Source organism: Monodon monoceros, unplaced genomic scaffold, assembly GCF_005190385.1.
Source record: "Monodon monoceros isolate NGI ecotype Baffin Bay Population unplaced genomic scaffold, NGI_Narwhal_1 Super_Scaffold_21, whole genome shotgun sequence".
Lineage (NCBI taxonomy): Eukaryota > Metazoa > Chordata > Mammalia > Artiodactyla > Monodontidae > Monodon > Monodon monoceros.
This window is the reverse complement of record NW_021703778.1, coordinates 107,362,909-107,384,660: the sequence shown is the minus strand read 5'-3', so window position 1 is coordinate 107,384,660 and position 21,752 is coordinate 107,362,909. Positions and strand designations below refer to the sequence as shown.

The 21,752-nt window shown below is 37.2% G+C and overlaps 1 protein-coding gene and 1 pseudogene across 4 annotated transcripts in view; one reads left to right on the top strand and one right to left on the bottom strand.

Moving 5' to 3' along the window:
- STRN3 (striatin 3) overlaps nucleotides 1-21,752 on the top strand; it is a 109,512-nt gene that overhangs the window by 30,924 nt on the left and 56,836 nt on the right. The gene's annotated exons all lie outside the window — the stretch shown is intronic.
- Nucleotides 19,017-19,104, bottom strand: LOC114905291 (annotated as a pseudogene).

Genomic DNA, 21,752 nt, shown 5'->3' with positions numbered 1-21,752 from the left:
TTTTTAATATGGAGCTGCATGAGCTGTTTATATATTTTGGAGATTAATCCTTTGTCCGTTGATTTGTTTACAAATATTTTTTCCCATTCTGAGGGTTGTCTTTTCGTCTTGTTTGTAGTTCCCTTTGCTGTGCAAAAGCTTTTAAGTTTCATTAGATCCCATTTGTTTATTTTTGTTTTTATTTCCATTAAACTAGGAGGTGGATCAAAAAAGATCTTGCTGTGATTTATGTCAAAGAGTGTTCTTCCTATATTTTCCTGTAAGAGTTTTATATTGTCCACTCTTACATTTAGTTCTCTAATCCATTTTGAGTTTATTTTTGTGTGTGGTGTTAGGGATAATTTCATTCTTTTACATGTAGCTGTCTAGTTTCCCCAGCACCACTTATTGAAGAGACTGTCTTTTCTCCATTGTATATCCTTGCCTCCTTTGTCATAGATTAGTTGACCGTACGTGTGTGGGTTTATCTTTGGGCTTTCTGTCTGTTCCATTGATCTATGTTTCTGTTTTTGTGCCAGTACCATATTGTCTTGATTACTGTAGCTTTGTAGTAGCCTGAAGTCAGGGAGTCTGATTTCTCCAAATCCATTTTTTTCACTCAAGACTGCTTTGTCTGTTTGGGGTCTTCTCTGTCTCCATACAAATTTTAAGATTTTTTGTTCTAGTTCTGTAAAAAATGCCACTGGTAATTTGATAGGGATTGCACTGAATCTGTAGATTGCTTTGGGTAGTATAGTCATTTTCACAGTATTGATTCTTCTAATCCAAGAACATGGTATATATCTTCATCTGTTTGTGTCATCTTTGATTTCTCTCATCAGTGTCTTATAGTTTTCTGAGTGCAGGTCTTTTATCTCCTTAGGTAGGTTTATTCCTAGGTATTTTATTCTTTTTGTTGCAGTGGTGAATGGGATTGTTTCCTTAATTTCTCTTTCTGATCTTTCGTTGTTAGTGTATAGGAATGCAAGAGATTTCTGTGCGTTAATTTTGTATCCTGCAACTTTACCAAATTCATTGATCAGCTCTAGTAGTTTTCTAGTGGCATCTTTAGGATTCTCTATGTATAGTATCATGTCATCTGCAAACAGTGACAGTTTTACTACTTCTTTTCCAATTTTTATTCCTTTTATTTCTTTTTCTTCTCTGATTGCCATGGCTAGGACTTCCAAAACTATGTTGAATAAAGTGGTGAGTGTGGACATCCTTGTCTTGTTCCTGATCTTAGAGGAAATGCTTTCAGTTTTTCACCGTTGAGAATGGTGTTTGCTGTGGGTTTGTTGTATATGGCCTTTATTATGTTGAGGTAGGTTCCCTCTGTGCCTACTTTCTGGAGAGTTTTTATCATAAATGCTTGTTGAATTTTGTCAACAACTTTTTCTGCATCTCACAGTCTCAGTTTCATTACTTGTGATCGGTCTGCTCATATTTTCTATTTCTTCCTGGTTCAGTCTTGGGACGTTATACCTTTCTAAGAATTTGTCCATTTCTTCCAGGTTTTCCATTTTAATGGCATAGAGTTGCTTGTAGTAGTCTCTTAGGATGCTTTGTGTTTCTGCAGTGTCTGTTTTAACTTCTCCTTTTTTCATTTTTAATTTTATTGATTTGAGTCCTCCCTCCTCTTGATGAGTCTGGCTAAAGGTTTATCAATTTTGTTTATATTCTAAGAGAACCAGCTTTTAGTTTTATTGATCTCTGCTATTTTCATTGTTTCTATTTCATTTATTTCTGCTCTGATCTTTATGATTTCTTTCCTTCTGCTAACTTTGGGTTTTGTTTGTTCTTCTTTCTCTAGTTCCTTTAGGTGTAAGGTTAGATTGTTTACTTGAGATTTTTCTTGTTACTTGAGGTAGGCTTGTATAGCTATAAACTTCCCTCTTAGAACTGCTTTTGCTGCATCCCATAGGTTATGGATCGTCTTGTTTTCATTGTCATTTGTCTCTAGGTATCTTTTGATTTCCTCTTTGATTTCTTCAGTGATCTCTTGGTTATTTAGTAACGTTTAGCCTCCGTGTGTTTGTGTTTTTTACGTTTTTTTCCCTGTAATTGATTTCTAGTCTCGTAGCGTTGTGGTCAGAAAAGATGCTTGATATGATTTCAATTTTCTTAAATTTACTGAGGCTTGATTTGTGACCCAGGATGTGATCTATCCTGGAGAACGTTCTGTGCGCACTTGAGAAGAAAGTGTAATCTGCTGTTTTTGGATGGAATGTTCTATAAATATCAATTAAATCTATCTGCTCTGTTGTGTCATTTAAAGCTTCTGTTTCCTTATTTATTTTCATTTTGGATGATCTGTCCATTGGTGTAAGTGAGGTGTTAAAGTCCCCCACTATTTATTGTGTTACTGTCCATTTCCTCTTTTAGAGTTGTTAGCAGTTGCTTTATGTATTGAGGTGCTCCTATGTTGGGTGCATATATGTTTATATTTGTTATATCTTCTTGGATTGATCCCTTGATCATTATGTAGTGTCCTTCCTTGTCTCTTGTAACATTCTTTATTTTAAAGTCTATTTTTTCTGATATGAGTATTGCTACTCCAGCTTTCTTTTGATTTCCATTTGCATGGAATATCATTTTTCCATCCCCTCACTTTCAGTCTGTATGTGTCCCTAGGTCTGTAGTGGGTCTCTTGTAGACAGCATATAGATGGGTCTTGTTTTTGTATCCATTCAGCAAGCCTGTGTCCTTTGGTTGGAGCATTTAATCCATTCATGTCTAAGGTAATTATCGATATGTATGTTCCTTTTACCATTTTCTTAATCGTTTTGGGTTTGTTTTTGCAGGTCCTTTTTTTCTCTTGTGTTTCCCACTTAGAGAAGTTCCTTTAGCATTTGTTGTAGAGGTGGTTTGGTGGTGCTGAATTTTCTTAGCTTTTGCTTGTCTCTAAAGCTTTTGATTTCTCCATCAAATCTGAATGAGATCCTTGCCAGGTAGAGTACTCTTGGTTGTAGGTTCTTCCCTTTCATCACTTTAAGTATATCATGCCACTCCCTTCTGGCTTGTAGAGTTTCTGCTGAGAAATCAGCTGTTAACCTTATGGGAGTTCCCTTGTATGTTATTTGTCGTTTTTCCCTTTTTGTTTTCAATAATTTTTCTTTGTCTTTAATTTTTGCCAATTTGATTACTGTGTGTCCTGGCGTGTTTCTCCTTGGGTTTATCCTGTATGGGACTCGCTGTGATTCCTGGACTTGGGTGGCTATTTCCTTTCCCGTGTTAGGGAAGTTTTCAACTATAATCTCTTCAAATATTTTCTCAGGTCCTTTCTCTCTCTCCTCCTTCTGGGATCCCTATAATGCGAATGTTGTTGCGTTTAATGTTGTCCCAGAGGTCTCTTAGGCTGTCTTCACTTCTTTTCATTCTTTTTTCTTTATTCTGTTCTGCAGCAGTGAATTCCACCATTCTGTCTTCCAGGTTACTTATCTGTTCTTCTGCCTCAATTATTCTGCAATTGATTCCTTTTCGTGTAGTTTTTATTTCAGTTATTGTATTGTTCATCTCTGTTTGCTTGTTCTTTAATTCGTCTAGGTCTTTGTTAAACATTTCTTGCATCTTCTCGATCTTTGCCTCCATTCTTTTTCCGAGGTCCTGGATCATCTTCACTATCATTATTCTGAATTCCTTTTCTGGAAGGTTGCCTATCTGCACTTCATTTAGTTGTTTTTCTGGGGTTTTATCTTGTTCCTTCATCTGGTACATAGCCCTCTGCCTTTTCATCTTGTCTATCTATCTTTCTGTGTATGTGGTTTTTGTTCCGCAGGCTGCAGGATTGTAGTGTTTTTTTTGTTTTTTGTTTTTTGTTTTGGCAATACACGGGCCTCTCACTGTTGTGGCCTCTCCTGTTGCGGAGCACATGCTCCGGACGCGCAGGCTCAGCAGCCATGGCTCATGGGCCCAGCCGCTCCGTGGCATGTGGGATCTTCCCAGACCAGGGCACAAACTCGTTTCCCCTGCATCGGCAGGTGGACTCTCAACCACTGCGCCACCAGGGAAGCCCAGCAGTGTAGTTCTTTTTGCTTCTGCTGTCTGCCCTCTGGTGGATGAGGCTATCTAAGAGGCTTGTTTAAGTTTCCTGATGGGAGGGACTGGTGGTGGGTAGAGCTGGGTGTTGCTCTGGTGGGAAGAGCTCAGTAAAACTTTAATCTGCTTGACTGCTGATGGGTGGGGCTGGGTCCCCTCCCTGTTGGTTGTTTGGCCTGAGGCAACCCAACACTGGAGCCTATCTGGGCTCTTTGGTTGGGCTAATGGAACCTTCACTCCAGTGTGTGGACTTCTGTGGTATAATTGTTTTCCGGTTTGTGAGTCGCCCACCAGTTATGGGATGTGATTTTATTGTGATTGCCCCCCTCCTACCATCTCATTGCGGCTTCTCCTTTGTCTTTGGATGTGGGATATCTTTTTTGATGAGTTCCAGTGTCTTCCTGTCGATGACTGCTCAGCAGTTAGTTGTGGTTCCAGTGCTCTCGCAAGAGAGAGTGAGTGCACGTCCTTCTACCCTGCCACCTTGAGCCAATCTCAACATTTTATTTTCTATTCCTGTGTTCCTTTTTTCACTTAAAAACAATTTTCCATGGTATTAATATTCTCCACCCTTAAGAGACATAACCAAATGTAACATGTGGACCTGATTTGACAAAAAAACCTTATAAAGATATGTGTATATATTTTTTTGAGGTATAGTTGATTTACCATGTTGTTAGTGTCAGGTTACAGCAAAAAGATTGTTTTAAATCTATAAACACACATACATACATGTATATTCTTTTTCAGATTCTTTTCCATTATAGGTTATTACAAGACATTGAATATAGTTCCCTGTGCTATACAGTGGGTCCTTGTTTATTTGTTTTATATATAGTAGTGTGTATCTGTTAATCCCAAACTCCTAATTTATACCCCCCCTTCCCCTTTTGATAACCATAAGTTTGTTTTCCATGTCTGTGAGTCTGTTTCTGTTTTGTAAATAAGTTCATTTGTATCATTTTTTAGATTCCACAATAAGTGATATCATATAACTTGTCTTTCTCCGACTTCACTTAGTATGATATTCTCTAGATTCATCCATGTTGTTACAAATGGAATATATATGTATATTTGTAATATTCCATTATGTGTGTATACACACACACACACACACACACACACCACATCTTCTTAAACCAGTTTTCTGGTGATGAGCACTTGGTTATTGTTAATAATGCTGCTGTAAACATTGGAGTGCATGTATCAGAGTTTTTGTCTTTTCCAGATGTATTAACAGGAGTGGGATTGCTGGATCATATGGTAATTCTATTCAATATTTTTAGTTTTCTGAGGAACCTCCATACTGTTCTCCATAGTGGCTGCACCAATTTACATTCCCACCAACAGTGTATGAGGGTTCCCGTTTCTCCACACCCTCTCCAGCATTTATTATCTGTAGACTTTTTTTTATTTTAAAAATACTTTACTGCTAAAAAATGCTAACCATCATCTGAGCCTTCAGCAGTGGTAGTAGTAACGTCAAAGATCACTGATTACAGATCACCATAACAAATATAATAAAAATATTAATATTATTTAATTTTGTTAGGTGTGGTAATGGCATTTTTTCCCTGTAAACTAAATATTTGTTAGCAAAATATAGTGAAGTATTTTTGGGTGAAATAAGATATCTGAGAATTGCTTTAAAACATACCAGTGGCGTCACTGAAAACAAACTTGTGGTTACCAAAGGGGAAAGGTGGAGGGCGAAGGGATAACTTGGGAATTTGGGATTAAGGTACACACACACACACACACACACGTGTGTGTGTATATATATATATATATAATATAAATATATATATAAAATAAACAAGGGCCAACTGTGTAGCACAGGAAACTGTGTTCAGTATCTTCTTATAACCTATAATGGAAAAGAATCTGATATATGATATATATGCATATATATATACACATAAATAAAGTGAATCACTTTGCTGTATTCCTGAAACATTGTAAATCAACTATACTTCAGGTGAGGAGGTGAAACAAGACAATCATGCATTGATTCTCTTTGGAAAGGTAGGTATTGGATACAAGGAACGTGTGTGTGTGTGTGTTAGAAGCCTATAACATAAAATTTATCATTTTTCTAAGTATACGGTTCAGTGGTGTTAAGTGTATTCACATTGTTGTTGAGCCAATCTCCAGAACTGTTTCATGTTGTAAAACTGAAACTCTGTACGCATTAAACAACAACCCAGTTACCCTTCCTCAAGCCCCTGGCCACCACTATTCTACTTTCTTTTTCTGTGAATTTGACTACTCTAGATACCTCCTGTAGGTGGAATCATACATTACTTGTCTCTTTGTGACTGGCTTATTTCATATACTATAGTGTCCTCAAGGTATATCCAAGCATCAGAATTTCCTTCCTTTTTAAGGATGAATAATATTCCATTGTATTTATATACCACAGTCTGTTTATCCATCCGTGATGGACACTTGGGCTGCTTCCCCTTTTCGACTGTTGTGAATAGTGCTGCTGTGAATATGGGTGCACAGATCTCTCTGTGAGAACCTTCTTTCAATTCTTTTGGATGTATACCTAGAAGTGAAATTGCTGGATCATGATAATTCTGTTTTTAATTTTTTAAGGAACTGGTGTACTCTTTCCCACACCTGCACCCTTTTACAGTCCCACAAACAGTGCACAAGGGTTTCAGTTTCTCTGTGTCATTGTCACCACTTATTATTTTCTGTTTTTTGAATAGCCATCATCCTAATATATGTGAGTTGATATCTCACTGTGGTTTTGATTTCCATTTCCTTAGTGATTAGTGGTGTTGATCATCTTTTCATGTGCTTATTGGCTGTTTTGTATCGCCTTTGGAGAAGTATCTATTCACATCCTTTGCTCATTTTTTAATTGGGTTATTTGTTGTTATTGAGCTTTCCCTGTACTATGTATTATCTCCACTGTTTTGTCAGGGAGTATCCAGAAGAGGTCTTCATAAAATTTTTTAGTGTCTATACATTATATGTATTGATATATTCAAATACAGCTTTTTAGTGGTATTTTCGAATAAGGCCTTTCACAATATGGCTTCTGCTAACCTTTCAGCTTTATTTCCCTTGTATCTCTCCTCCTTTTTCCTCTTCTCCTCCCCCCCACCTCCCAGTTCTCCCAAACATACATGTTCCTGTTATACTTTGTTTCTCTAAACTTGTAAAGTTAGTGTATCCTCTTCCCCCTCCAGGCCTTCACACATGCAGTTCTCTCTATGTGGAATACTTCCTCTCCTGTTTGAACTCTCTTCTGCTCCTTTTCAGTCTAAAGTTTAGCTGTCATTTGCTCTGGGAAATTATCTTTGAGCTTGCAAGTACAAAGGCCTCCTATGTGGTGAATTTCCATTATCATAATATTCATTAAGCTGCATTGCACATGCCTAGTCTATTTAATGTTGGCCCTCCACGTCCTCAGGCTCTGTATCCATGCATTCAACCAACTGCACATGGAAAATGTTCAGAAAAAAAGTTTCCAGTTAGTTCCAAAAAGCAAAACTTGAATTTGCATATGCTGGAAACTATTTATATAGCATTTACATTGTATTTACAACTATTTACATAGCATTTTCATGGTATTAGGTATTATAAGTAATCTACAGATGACTTAGAGTATAAAGGACAGTGTATGTAGGTTATATGCAAATACTATGTTATTTTATATAAGGGACCTGGAACCGATCCCCTGAGGGATACTGAAGGAACGAATGTACTGTCTCTCTCACGGTACACTATAAGCTCTGAGAGTAGGGATTGTATTGGTCTAGTGCATCGTTGTATCCCTAGAGCCATAGGGGGCACTCAGTAAACAATTGTGGCAGTGAACACCAGTACCAGTATTACTTCGATAGATTTCTAATATGTGTAGGGCACGCTGGGTAATAATACAAAATAGAACACAAGTTCTTTTGTTCAGGCAGCTTAAAATCTAATGGAGGAGAGTGAGGTTTCCTTTCCTCTTGCTTTGTCCTACTCTACATCACCTTTTAGTAGTGAGAACTACAGCCTGGTAAAAGATAAACTGTGGCACATAAAAATTTTAAGAGTTTGGGCTTCCCTGGTGGCGCAGTGGTTGAGGGTCCGCCTGCCCATGCAGGGGACACGGGTTCGTGCCCCGGTCCAGGAAGATCCCACATGCCGTGGAGCGGCTGGGCCCGTGAGCCTGTGCATCCGTAACGGGAGAGGCCACAACAGTGAGAGGCCCACGTACCGCAAAAAAAAAAAAAAAAAATTTTAGGAGTTTATTTGAGCAAATGTCTATTCAAATGGAAGAGAAACAAACCAGAAGTCATAGGAGCACTCTGGACAGGAGCCAAGGGAAGACTTATAGAGAGGAGGTGAAAGTAAAGCAAATAAGTTATTAGCCTAGGTAGTAGTTCCTTTATTTGGGAAAGCCTAGTTGACTGTTCATATGGTTGTCCTTAGGTTTGATTTATTATTATTACTATTGTTACTACTAATATTATTATTATTGGGCTGTACTGTGTGGCATGTGGAACTTCCCGACCAGGGATGGAACCCTCGCCCCCAGCAGTGGAAGCCCGGAATCTTTTTTTTTTTTAATAAATTGATTGATTGATTTTTGGCTGCATTGGGTCTTCGTTGCTCCACACGGGCTTTCTCTAGTTGCAGTGAGCGGGGTCCACTCCGCTGTGGTGCGCGGACCTCTCATTGCAGTGACTTCTCTTGTTGCAGAGCGCAGGCTTCAGTAATTGTTGAAGCACGCGGGCTCAGTAGTTGTGGCTCGCGGACTCTCGAGCTCAGGCTCAGTAGTTCTGGCACACAGGCTTAGTTGCTCCGTGGCATGTGGGATCTTCCCAGGCCAGGGCTCGAACCTGTGTCCCCTGCAGTGGCAGGCGGATTCTTAACCACTGCGCCACCAGGGAAGTCCTAGAAGCACGGAATCTTCACTGGACCACCAGGGAAGTCCTAGGTTTGATTTATTAACCTTTAGGCATTACAGGCTTAGGTTTTGGTTTGGCTATGTAGGCTCCTAAGGCATTAAAACCAACTCATTCTAATGGCTTCCTTGTTTAATTTAACAGGGCTAAATGATGTGATCGTATCTGGTCAAAGGCTGATGAAAATAGAGCCTAGGACTATGTATTGCTAACTTGACCCTGAAGCAGCTGATTATACTGTGGTCAGCCTCCTTGACCTTCCCTGAATTCCGTCCAAAGGGCAGATTCAAGCAGTTGCTTATCAGAGAAGGGAGGGAATGCAGAAACAAAGGAACAGCAGTCAAGAACAATAATGCAGGATCCTGGTTCTTCCTCAAGGAATATATATAACAATACCTTTGAGTTCTTCTGTAGGAACTAAGGCCCCCACCCAGGTGGAGGATGGTAACTTCAGGCTGAGCACAAGATTCCTGGAACACTGCCCTATTACCTCACCACCAACCAATCAGAAGAAAGTCTGCACAGAGTGGAAGACAACAGAGACTCTGACCCCCTCTCAAAATGGTTCTCCTTTTAAAAACTTTCATGGTCAAGCAGAATCTTCAGAGTTGGTTTTTGGATACGAGTCCACCTTCTCCCCAGGTTGCCGGACTACTGAATAAAGGAACTTTTCCTTTCCAACCAACACCCTGTTGAGTATTGGCTTTTTGAGCGGTGAGCAGCAGAACCTGAGTTTGTTTAAAAAAACAAATAGACGGTTACTTCTTTAGCAAAGATGGGTTTATTTGGGATCAGAAGAGAATTGCACTTCGAGGTATGTAACCATGGCAAGCCATGCACATTCTAGGACTTTCTATATACCTGTCATATATTCATATCATTACTTTTCCATTAGTTTTAAAGATGTGCAACAAATTAAGCTATTAGAATTCCTAGTGCCAAAATTGCATGAGCAGGGCTTCCCTGGTGGAGCAGTGGTTGAGAATCCGCCTGCCGATGCAGGGGACGCAGATTCGTGCCCTGGTCCGGGAGGATCCCGCATGCCGCGGAGCGGCTGGGCCCGTGGGCCGTGGCCCCTGGACCTGTGCGTCCGGAGCCTGTGCTCCACAGTGGGAGAGGCCACAGCGGTGAGAGGCCCGCATATTGCAAAAAAAAAAAAAAAAAAAAAAATTGCATGAGCAGTGCACTACGTTTTGTTAAATATATGAGTGGTTTTAATGAGCTAGTAAGTTACATGAATAATTTTTCCCCTAGAGATTTAAAAGGCACCTTTCTTTTTAAAAGATAGCTGACTTATTAACAACTAAGTTTTAATTCTTACCAAGGATTTTTCAGGAAGAAGAGTAAATTTAACCCTTTTATAAGCTTTCCTTGTGGGAAAATGAACTAAATTTAACCCAGGGTATTCCACAGAATTCCAGAGAACTAAAGCCCAAGGTATCTTCTTAGACCAACAACTGTGGTAGCTTTGGGCCACATCAGAGACATCCTATTTTGTGGAAACTTTTATTGAGTAATAGTGTCTTACTTGAGCTGTTAAAGGGGATTTCCAAAAGAAAATTGTTTTCTTAGTTGACATCCTTAAGGTTAGTTAAGTATATATTGGGGATTGTGTTCAGGACTCTTTTCCTTGAAAATATAAAATTTTAGGTTAAAAAACTGTACGTTGATTGGATTTAGTACTGTAGCAACAAATGTGGACATAGATACATAAGACTCCTAAATTTAGGATTATTTCAGCTTATTCATGCTTAGTTTCTTAAATGTCTTAAATATTTTCTTAATTTTTGATCATTAATATACTGAATTAACATAGACTAGATTTAAAAATTACCAAATCACAAACACATTTACTTAACCAAAGTAAATTTTTCCTTTATGCATGTGAAAAACTTTACATTTTCTTTAAAGAAATATCACCTACCATAGATGAATTACGTATTTAGAGATTTGAGATTCAGGAAGAGATTGTATATATATATATGGTCACTCCCATATTTTACAGTTAAGTAAACTGAGAAACTGTAATTATGATTTCATTCATTTATTTAGGAACAAATATTTATTGAGTTTTTACATATTCCAGGCAATGTTCTTGATAATAGGAATATATCAGTGAACAAAAGACAAATAGTCATACTTTAATAGAGCTTATATTCTAGTGGCATTTGTCTAATCGGTGGTAAAACAAAGAAAATTGATTTGGTTTAGTAATCCAGTTTTCTTAGTATGAAGTTTGTTTGGGCTGACAAATAGTTTTCATCCTGCTTGCCAATTCATAGTTTTCTTATGCCACCTGGAGCCTAAGTTATGTTAAGAATTCTTTACTAAGGCAAAGTTATTGATGTCTGACTTTGGGTTTGGCCAGTCAGAAAGAATGTTCATGAGCTAATCAGGCCCGCTGCCACCCTTACCTCTAATGTTGCCTTTAAAAAAACCCTTTCCTGAAAGCCATAAAGGAGTTTGGGTCTTTTGATGACAAGATGCCCGTTCTCTTTGCTTGGTGCCCCAATAAATGCTGTGCTTTACTTCACCACAACCCAGTGTCAGTAGATTAGCTTTGCTGTGTGTTGGGTGACTGGACCCAAGTTTGGTTCAGTACCAGTTTTGGAAACCACAAATGGACTGTCATCCAGAGTGGGCATCTTGCCTGTGGCACATCAGCCCCTGGCTGGTGGCAGCTCTCAGATCCTGTCCAGCAGCTTCCTGAACACCTTTGTTTTAAGGGCAGCCTCTTGCTGTCCACCAGGCGTCACTGTCCATGGTGTTTCTGTGGTGAAGGAAACAAGGCTCTGGTCCTGGTCTGTAAGTCATCTCTGGTAATTGAGAGAACCTCCGTGTGATGACACCAGGGTATTCTTTCCTATGGGGTTGCCTTAATTGGAAATTTCCTTCTGTGGGGAGGGGGAAGGCATAGGACTTGGTAATCTGGTTTTGAGTGGAATGCCACTTTAATTGGATTTTCCCTTCTGGTTAAGTGAGTATTATTTCATAGTGACCTTTAATCCTATTTGACTGTTTTTTGAAGCCTTATTGATGTTTTTAGCAAACTTCCCAAAGATCAAATTCTGATTGTTGCTCTCCTGATTTCTCACTAACTTTGGGACGCTCCATAGGGCCCCTGAAGCACCTCAGAGAGATATTAGACTAATTAGTTGGGATTACTTGATATGTTAAGTTACATGGGAAACATTGTCAAATGAGTGGTGATAAACCTTAGGTTATTATGGGTAAATGTCATAAATGTAAGTGTTCCAAAAATAATGTAAAATTTCTAAAATTTGGATGTGTCTTGGTATAATATTATCAGTCATAATTCTAGTTATTATCTTAAAATGTTGCAGGTCACAACAATAACCAGGTTTCTTTGTGAATTGCATTGTAATCAGATCTTTAACCATACCTTTTAAAGTCTTTTGTCATTTGTAGAGTTTTACTCTGATGCTTCTGCACAAATGCTTCACTTTCAAGAAGTTTCATAGAAAGAACTTTTTGACAAGTATAGGTTTCTGATAAATTTCAAATCATACTGCTGAACTGGGTAAAAAAAAAATTAAAGAATTCTAATGGAAAACCTGATGGCTTCATAAAACCATTAACAAAAGACTAAGATAAAATATTACACAGGACTGAGTGAATTGGTTAATATAGTTATATAATTTTTATGGGGGTTTTTTTTGAAATGTTACTGGCTTTTAATTTGTGTTCTCCAGATATAAGGGAACCTGTCTCCTTCAGCTCTAACTTAGAAAAATTTGCTAAATTATACCTTTGTAAGCAGAATTGAAACATTTATCTTTTCTCTATATCTGATTCCTCCAGAAATTGAAAACTCTTAGGTTCCCAGCAGCTTTAACAGGTGAATAAGGAAGAACACCTCCTGGCAGGTGCAGGAACCTCAAGATATTTTGGAGACCTCTGGAAGAGAGGAATTCACTCAGATCTATAGATATCACAGGCAGAATCTGTGGCAAGCCTTTGGTGTGGCTTTCCTGGCCTTGAGAGGCTTTTAAAGAATTCAATCTGAGATTCCTTATGAAAAGTTCCTGGATGGCCTGTTAGTGCCTCTGTGACCAGTTAATCAGACTTATTTTGTGATTAAATTAGTCTTAATTTGGCTATATTTGGTAGAAATGAAGGCAGTTTTAGGGAGAAAAAGATTGTTTCAGTGGATATTCTAGTTTTGTTAATTGAGGTCTGTTTTTACCGACTTAGACCCACTTCACAGTTAGCTCTTTGTTAAGTCACATAATTGTAAAGTTTAGTTGAATTATTAAAAGGACACTCTTAACTTTGTTTCTAAAGCTTATCGCAACAAGCTATCTTTGGATGAAGATCAAATACCCCGTGATGTACAACCAGGAGATTATGCATACTGGGAAAGGCATAGTTTAAAGGACTGTCTCCAATCTAGAGAAAAGGATCCTTATTAATTACTCTTAGTTGGCTAATGCACAACGAAACTGAAGGACATTGACTCTTTAATTCATGCTTCCCACTTAAGAAATTAGGCCTCTGCAGTGGGCTGGGCTATAGAAAGGACTGTTGACCCCAAGTGACACCCACATCAGGATGAGAAGAAGATGACAGCAGTGGTAAGCAGCTGATCCAGGAATCCAGACCAGGCCTGTAAGACCTATCCTACTAATTCAGTTGAATTGATTACCAAATATTTGTCTCCCTATCAACACGGAAAGTTATTGTTTTACTTCACACCATACTGGTGGCCCCAGTGTTTAGGATGAAAAGAAAATTTTCTAGTGAAGTTGTCACAGAGTATAACTACTCATAACATGTATTGCTGCTTGCTTTAAGTCCACTGCTAAAAGCGCATGTACAGTGTTTGTGTTACAATTTGGTATAATTGATAAAATGTATAGACTACAGAATGCTTCTCTATTATCATAGGTCTGAGCTTGTTCACTATGTCTGATTAGTTTTCATCCAGTGTGGATAACTAGGTAAACACACACACACACACACACACACACACACACACACACACACACACAGTTAGGCCTAGCACCAAAGGATGTGATGGACCCAGAGGAAGCAACAACCATCCTAGCATCTATTTTGTTCTATGGAAAGATTTGCAAACAAAAGGGGAAATGATAGAAATTTTCCCACATTGAGGTATGGGGAAATCTTTCTGCCTTATACATCATGATTTAACTTAAAGTAGAATAGCCTGTTTTGTGGCCTGTCAGACATATGTTGTACATCTCCTTTAACCATTAAGGGGGGAAGAATGCATTTAGAAATCAAAACTGAGTGACTGGTTCAGGCATCCAAGGTAGGAACTTGGTGGCCATTATGGACATGATTTTAGACACATTTCTGTTTAGCTGGGAACTTGCATTTTCTGAACTGTGTTGGACTCAGGGATGGCACCAGCTGTTCTCAAAGCAGTGTCTGCTGGCACCTGCCAGCTGCAACCTTATAGTTTCAAGATCTCTTGTAATTATTAAATTTTTTCTTTTATAATAGTAACAAATGAGACAGCTCAAGCCCTAGCTTCCTAGCAGGAGGCGCTAGGCTCTTTAGCTAGAGTATTACATGACAATAGAATTGTTAGATTCTATTAGATTTAGATTTTTAGCAGGAAAAAGAGATGTGTGTGTAGTGGCCAGTAGCTCCTGTTATTTATATGTTAATACCACATCAGAAGTTAAACCTACTTAGATATAATTTTATATCTAAGCAGCTGGCTACCTGGCAACAACAAGTCTCCCAGATAGACTGATTTTCAGGCTTATTCTTGGCAATAAATTATTTATTTATTCATGGCTGCGTTGGGTCTTCGTTGCTGCACAGGGGCTTTCTCTAGTTGTGGCAAGCGGAGGCTACTCTTCATTGTGGTGCAGGCTTCTCATTGCAGTGGCTTCTCTTGTGGAGCACTGGCTCTAGAGCGCAAGCTCAGTAGTTGTGGCACACGGGCTTAGTTACTCTGCGGCATGTGAGATCTTCCTGGACCAGGGATTGAACCCGTGTCCCCTGCATTGGCAGGCGGATTCTTAACCACTGCCACCAGGGAAGTCCCAGCAGTATACTTTTTGAGTGTACCTTAAGTGGGGAACTGACTGCTTGTGTTACCAGATGGTTATACAAAATTTTCTGTGCAGTTCCAGTTCCTCAACACACTGAATTATGAAGCTGTGTGTTTGTGTGTGTAAAATCTAACCTCCTTGGTTATTCCTGATAATTAGCCAGCTTTTGAAACCTCTATATGTTATGATTTTTCTTGTATTTTACATTTCAAATAAAATTCCATGGGTCAGCTGACTCTGTATTTATACCTTAAATTATTTACAGCTGAACTTGCTTAGCCCAGAATATTTAAGTGCTTAGAATAGAGTCACCTGTATAAGTTGAGTTTATCCGTAAGGGGAGAGGTTCCTAACATTTGTTGAGAGCCTACTATTTTAAATAGTAATAATATGAATTTATTAGTAGTTGCTATAGCCTGATTTTGTCTTTAATTTGCTTCCAAATCTGAAGTATTTAACACTATCTTTTTAAATTCCTTGCATGTTAGTTTGCTCCTTAATGATGTTGTCATTTCTGAATATATGTTTTTAAAATAAGCTCTGAAGACTGTTTTAAAATAATTAGATAAAAATCACCTATATCCAGTGTTTGCATTCAGTTTAAATTTTGTTTAAAGTAAGAAGAATCTTACAGTAAAACATTTTGTTAAGTAATTTATTTGTTTTAAGCAAAATGTTCTTATTTAGAAATATTGGAAACTACAGTAATTGTGAAATACTTTAGGTTGATAGTATTAGCTGAATCAATGTTGGATGTTTTGCACTGGTGACCTCTAGTGGTCTCGCAGTTAAAAAAGTTGTTCTGCTGTCAGTGTCAAGTAATTTTTTTAGATTTTCATGTGATAATCACCTACTGATTGTTGAATAACTCAGATGATAAAATATAGCCCTAATGGGTACCTTTATCTATATTCAGAGGAAGAAAAGTTGTCTTAACAATAAAGTTTTGTTACTCTGAATTAACTGAGATTGGATATGGAAACAAATTTATAAAAAAGCTCATTTCTGTCTTACACTGTGTATGTAGTAATGAATTTTAAGTTAGTTATCTACTCAGTTTTATACTTTTGAAGTCAAATAATTAAAAACATTAAAATTAGTTGATTCTGGCAAATAAAAAATGAAAATTTATGGTTCTTTAAAAAGTTTCTCCTTTATTGAACTTACTACATATTCCATTCTTGAACCTTTTTCTCTTCTTAACTAAAGGACCTAGGTCTTTGATATTATCTTCATAATGAAAATATACTTCTTAAATCTAACTCTTAAGAGTGAGATTAATTTTTTAAATTTTTAAAAATTGTGAAATATAACTTACAGAAGTGTGTGAAATATAATTGCACAGGTTAGCAGTTTATTATAAAGAGGACAACCATGATATCACTCTTGGAGAGGTCAAAAAATAGAGTACTGCCAGCACCCTAGAAGCCTTAAAACTTGCCCCTTCCAAATCACCACTGCCTCCTTCCCTCGTAGGGGTAACCACTATCCTGACTTTCTGTGTAATCATTTCCTTGCTTTTTTTTTTTTTTAGTATGTTACTATCTAAGTGTTCATTGCTTAAATGTATTAGTTTAGTTTTGCCTGATAGTGAAGTTTATATGTATCAGTGGATCGTATAGGATGTTGTCTCTTGTGTCTTGCTCTTTTCCTCAATGTTATATTGGTTCATCTTTGTTGTTAGGAACCTTAGTTTGTTCATTTACTTTACTTGGTAGTATTTCATTGTGCTAACATACGACAATTTGTCTGTTTTCTGATCTGATGGTTGTTTAGATTGTTTGCAGTTTTTGGCTGTTATAAAAAATGGTTGTGGGAATATTTTACATGTCTCCTAGTAGGCACGTACATACATGCATTTCTGTTGGGTATGTAGCTAGGAATATATGGTTTTAATGTATTTATATCTTCAACTTTAATAGATAATACAAAACTTTCCAAAGAGGCTATACCATTTTATGGTCCCATAAGTCATTTATGAGAGTTTCTGTTGATTCACATCTTCCTCAACAAATAGTATTATCAGATTAAAAAATTTTTAGCCAACCTGGTGTTGTGTTTATTGTATTTTTAATTTGTATTTCTCTGAATACTAATGAGGTTGAGAACTATTTCATATCTTGATTGGACATTTTGGTATCTTGTGACCTGGTATTGTCAGTCTTTTTACAATATTTCTATCAGGCTGCTTTTTGTTTGTTTTTTTTTAAGTTGTATACCTTTTGGGGGAGCAGATAGGAATTATATATATGAGCCCTTCTCAGGAATTATATATATGAGCCCATTCTCAGGTATATGTTTTGCAAATTTCTTCTATCTGGTTTGCCTTTTCAAAGACATTTAAAAAATACTTTTTAAAATTTGTGCTAAAAATATAATATTTATCATCTTACCTGTTTTTAAGTGTACAGTTTAGTCAAGTGTATTCACACTGTTGTGAAGCAGATCTCCAGAATTTTTTCACCTTGCAAATCTGAAACAAACCCATTAAACAACAATTTCTCTTTCCTCCTTCCTCCCCACCTTGTAACTAACATTCTATTTTTTTTTTTTTTTCCTGCCACGTAGCTTGCAGGATCTTACTTCCACAACCAGGGATCCAGCCAGCGCTCTTGGCAGTGAAAGCACAGTGTCCTAACCACTGGACCGCCAGGGAATTCCCCTCTACACTCTGTTTCTTTCAACTTGACTACTTTAGATACCTCATAAAAGTGGAATTATGTAGTCTTTTTGTGACTTCCTCATTTGACATAGCATGTCCTAAAGGTTCATTCATGTAGCATGTGACAGGTTTTCCTACCTTTTTAAGACTGAATAATATTTCTTTGTATATACCACATTTTGTTTATCCGTTCATCAGTTGATGGACAGTGGTGTTGCTTTCACGTCTTGGCTGTAGTGAAGAGGCTGGCTGTGAATTATGGGTGTGCAATATCTTTTTGAGACCATGCTCTCAATTTTTTTGGATATATACCTAGGAGTGGAATTGCTAGATTATATGTTAGTTCCATTTTTAATTTTTTGAGCAACCTCCATACTGTTTTACATTATGGTTGCATCATTATAATTCCACCAACTGTGCACAAGAGTCCCAGTTTCTCCACATCCTCACCAATGCTTGTTAACGAACACTTTGTTTTGAACAATTTTAGATTCACAGAAAAATTGAGCAGATAGGACAGAGCTCCCATATGTGGTGTGGCACTGCTGCCTGCCTCCCCTCCAGTTTCCCTTTGTTATTAATATCTTGCAATAGTGTGGTACATTTGCTACAATTAACCAGTTCTCATACATTATTATTATTAATGTTTGTCCACAGATTAAAGTTCATTCTGTGTTGTACTGGCTTATGGGTGTTGACAGTTGCATAATGTCCTGGATCTACCATTATAGTACCACGTAAAACAGTTTGACCGTTCCTAAAAGTTTCCTGTGCTTCACCTGTTCATCTTTCTCCTTACCCCCAAATGCTTGGCAACTACTGCTCTTTTTGCTGTCTCTCTAGTTTTGCCTTGTGTGGAATGTCATATAGTTGGAATTATACAGTGTGTCGGCTTTTAGACTGGCTTCTTTCACTTAGGAATATGCATTTAAGGTTCCTCCATGTCTTTTCTTGGCTTGATAGCTCATTTCTCTTTACTGATGCATAATATTCCCTGTATGGATGTACCAGTGTTTATCCATTTACCCATTGAAGGGTATCTTGGTTGATTCCAAGTTTTGGCAGTTATGAATAAAGCAGCTACAGACGTTCATGTTCATATTTTTGTGTAGACACAGGTTTTCAGCTAATTTAGATAGATACCAAGGAGCATTGTGTTTCCAGTTTCAGTTTTCAAATTCCAGTTATTCATTGCTAGTATATATAGGAAGGCAGTTAATTTTTGTCTTACCTTTGTATCCTCTAACCTTCATATAATCACTTATTGGATCCAGGAGGTTTTGGTAATTCTTTAGAATTTTCTTCGTAGACAGTCATGTCATCTGCAGAGTCTTATTTTTTCCTTCTCAATGTGTGTACTTTAAAATTTTCTTTTTTAAAAACATGGAATACTTCATGAATTTGCATATCCTCCTTGCTCAAGGGCCACGCTAATCTTCTTTTTATGGTTCCAATTAAAATGTTCTTTTCTTGTCTACTGCATTGGCTAGGATTTTGTGTATGATGTTAAATAAGAGTGGTGAAAGGGGATAGCCTTTCCTTGTTCCCTGTCTTAGGAGGCAAAGCATCTAGTTTCTCACCATTAAATAGGATATTGAGCTGTAGGTTTTTGGTAGATGATCTTATCAACTGCAGAAGTTCCCCTCTATTCTTAGCTTGCTGAGAGTTTTTGTCATGAATCAGTGTTTGATTTTATTGGATGCTTTTTCTGCATTTATTAATATGGTCACATGGTTTTTCTTCTTTAACCTGTTTAGCCAGTTAATGATAGATTACATAAATAGATTTTCAAATGTTAAACCAGCCTTACATACCTGAAATAAATCCCACTCGTTACGTAATTCTTTGTATATATTGTTGGATTCAATCTGATAATATTTTGTTGAGGGTTTTTGCATCTGTGTTCATGTTCATGAGAGATAATTGATCAGTAGTTTTCCTTTCTTGTGACATCTGTCTGGTTTTGATAGTAGGGTAATGCTGGCTTTATTGAATGAGTTAGCAAGTGTACCCTCTGCTTCTATTGCTTAGAATAATTATAGAGAATTGGTATCGTTTCTTCCCTAAATGTTTCTTCCCTAAATGAACCCATCTGGGCCTGGTTCCTTCTGATATAGAAAGTTATTAACTATTGGTTTAATTTCTTTAATATCAATAGATACAGCCCTATTCACATGATCTCTTTCGCCTGTGTGATTTTGGTAGATTGTCTTTCAAGAAATTGTTCCATTTCATGTAAATTATCAAGTTTGTGGGCATAGAGTTCATAATATTCCTTTATTATATGTTCAGTGTCCTTGGGATCAGTAGTGATGATCTTTCTTTCATTTCATTTCTGGTATTAATTTGTTTTTTCTCTCTTTTCTTGGTTAGCTTGACTAAGAAGTTAATCAATTTTATCGGTCTTTTCAAAGAATCTTATTTCATTGATTATTGGTATATTTTCAGCTTTATTGGTTTCTGCTCTAATTTTATTATTCTGCTTGCTGTAGGTTTATAATGCTATTCTTTCTCTGTTTGCCTAAGTTGGAAGCTAAATTGTTGATTTTAGATCTTTTCTAATATATACATTGACTGGTGTAAATTTCCCCATAAGCACTACTTTTCCTACATTAAATGTGAATTTAAAGCCAATTTAAAAAGCTGTCAGAGTGGAGAGCATGTTTGTATGATTTCTAATTCTTTATATTTGCTGAAAGTGTGTTTTCTGGTCCACAATGTGGCCTGTCTTGGTGAATGTTCCATGTGACTTTGAGAAGAGTATGTATTTCTATTTCTCTAAGAAATGTCACTGGGGGGAATTCCCTGGTGGTACAGTGGTTAGGACTCCATGCTTCCACTGCCAGGGGCACAATGTGGCCAAAAAAAAAAAAAGAAAGAAAGGGGAAAAATATGTCACTGGGGTTTTGATAGGGATTGCACTGAATCTGTAGATCACTTGGGTAGTATTGATATTTTAATAATAGTATGTCTTCCAGTCCATGAACATGGAATGTGTTTATACTTATTTCTGTCTTTAATTTCTTATCTTTCTTTTTTTAAATATTTATTTATTTATTTTATTTATTTGGCTGCTCCAGGTCTTAGTTGCCGCATACAGACTCTTCCTTGCCGTGTGCAGGATCTTTAGTTACGGCATGTGAGATGTTCAGTTGCAGCATGTGGGATCTTTAGTTGGGGCATGTGGGATCTTTAGTTGCGGCATGCAGGATCTAGTTCCCTAACCAGGAATCGAACCCAGGCCCCCTGCATTGGGAGCCCAGAGTCTTAACAACTGGACCACGAGGGAAGTCCCTCTGTCTTTAATTTCATTCAGCAATATTTTTTGATTTTCATTGTACCAGTCTGTCACCTCCTTATTTAAATATTATGTTAACTAAGTATTTTGTTCTTTTTGATGCTTTTGTAAATGGAATTGTTTTCATAATTTCCTTTCATGATTGTTCACTGATAGTGTATGAAAATGCTATTGATTTTTGTGTATTGACTGTGTCCTGGTATTTTGCTGAATTTGTAGTTGTAACAGACTTTTATGGAATTGTTTGGGTTTACTACATATAACATCATATCATCTGTGAACAGAGATAATTTTACTTCTTCCTTTCTAACTTAGATTCCTTTCATTTTTCTTGCCTCATTGCTCTGCCTATGACTTCTAGTACTATGCTGAACATGAGTGTTAGAAGCAGGCGTCCTTGTTCTGATTTTTGAGAGAAGGCTTTCAGTCTTTAACCATTGAGTATGACGTTTGTTGTTTTTTCTCGTAAATGGCTTTTATTATGTCATGAGAGTTTCCTTTTATTCTTAGTTTGTTGAGGTTTTTTAATCAAGAAAGAGGTGTTCAGTTTTGTCAAATTCTTTTTCTGCATCAGTTGAAATGGTCATGTGTTTTTTATTCTGTTAATGTAGTATATTATATTAATTGGTTTTCTTATGTTGAGCCATCCTTGCATTGCAGGAATAAATCTCACTTGGTCATGATTTGTAATCTTTGTAATATGCTACTGAATTTGATTTACTAGTATTTTGTTGAGAGTTTTTGCATCAGTGTTTATGAGATACTGGTTTTCTTGCAGTACCTTTATCTAGCTTTGGCTCTTGGCACAGTGCTGG